Raw genomic sequence first — 1,725 nt, 5'->3', positions numbered from 1 at the left:
AATCACAATTTCTTTTTCATTCCTGTTATGGTGCTCTAATCCGTTCCCTTGTGGCAAAATTTTATTTTATACAAAATAAAACAGATTCCCTAAATACACTGGAATATTATGACAAGTACTTGTAGACACCTCAGCAAAAATGTCGTGAGCATTATGTCTTCCTCCACCTTTTAACATTGCCTCTACAAGGAAATGGAAAGTTAGATTTTATGAAGAAGCTGTTTTATTTTTGTAACACCCAGGAATAAAAGAAAATATAATTTAAATCTTCTTCAAAATTCAAATTCAAAGGAAATAGTCTACAGTCATAACACCCTGAGCACAACCAATCCTATAAAACCTAAAGGAGATATTGTAACAGCTGTAGTTACTAACTGGTAGACCTGATTTCCAAAGCACTGGTATAATAATTTGTTATTGTTAAAATAAGTCATCTTAACATTGGCAGGCTAGCTGAGAGAATAACCATATAGCAATATATAAGCAACTTAATTGTGCTATTTCTAGAGAAGGCCAAGAAAACATCAGTGATGTACCCAAAAATCTTTAGACTATTTCCACTTTTGTTTTTAAAAGCTCTTTTTCATATTTCTCTATACACACAATTTTCAACTGAAGCCTACGTTTTTATTCAGTGAAATGAACTGGTTCTCACACACTTTACAGGATCTGTACATGTCGAGTTCTCCTTTTCTGCAGTAGCATATTCACAATAATGAGTAGATAATAATTAGCTTGCCAGCACAGTGACCGTGCACACCCTTCCTCCCCTTGGGTTAACATAGTTCTTGACATATCATGGAACATTTTAATTCTCTGTTAATGTCAGTCTTCTTACTTGCCCAGGCTTTATCCTTCCCATTCACAGTAAGATAACAGACTCCTGTCCCGGAGAGAACATGGGAAATGAGCGTTAATGCCAGGCTTCTTACTTGCCCAGGTTTTGTCCTTCCCATTCACAGTAAGGTGACAGACTCCTGTCCCTTCATCTCGTGGGTGCTTGAGACAATGCAAAGCAGAGATGGAAGAGAAAATGTGACTGTTTGAAAAATCCTTTACAACCAGGGCTGGAGTGGTGGCTCAAAGGTTAAGAGCACTGACTTCTCTTCCAGAGGTCCTGAGTTCAGTTCCCAGCAACCACATGGTGGCTCACAACCATCTGTAATGGGATCCGATGCCCTCTTCTGGTGTATCTGAAGATAACAACACTGTGCCCACGTACATAAGATAAACAAATAAATCTTTAAAAAAGAAAGAAAGGAAAAATTCTTTACATAAAGAAAAATAGAAGTTTATCAGGATTTTTTCATTAATATATGTTCACTGTACAAAATGGTGGTGTCCCTAGGACATTTTCACATGTATATAACATGTACTGAGCTTGTTGCATTGGGATTTAAATATCCCTATCTCACCAAACACAAATAACCAAAGGCACACAAAGTTCATATGTTGGAAACCTAATCTCCAATGTGGTGATGGTATAAGATGGGACCTTTAAAAGGTAGTTATCATGAGAGATTATTAATATTATGAGTGTTAGGATATGCCAACATCATGGAAGTGGGTCCTTATTGCAAAAAGGACCCACTTTCCCCTACCCTTCCTCTCCTTTCTCATCTTCCTTCTTTCCTCCATTTCTTCCTCCTTCCCTCCACCCTCTCTCTTCCTCTTCCTCTTCCTTTTCCTCTTTCTCTCTCTCTCTCTCTCCCTCTCTCTCTCTCT

This window comes from Mastomys coucha, unplaced genomic scaffold (genome assembly GCF_008632895.1).
Source record: "Mastomys coucha isolate ucsf_1 unplaced genomic scaffold, UCSF_Mcou_1 pScaffold22, whole genome shotgun sequence".
In the NCBI taxonomy this organism is placed as follows: domain Eukaryota; kingdom Metazoa; phylum Chordata; class Mammalia; order Rodentia; family Muridae; genus Mastomys; species Mastomys coucha.
Note: the sequence above shows the minus strand (reverse complement) of the source record.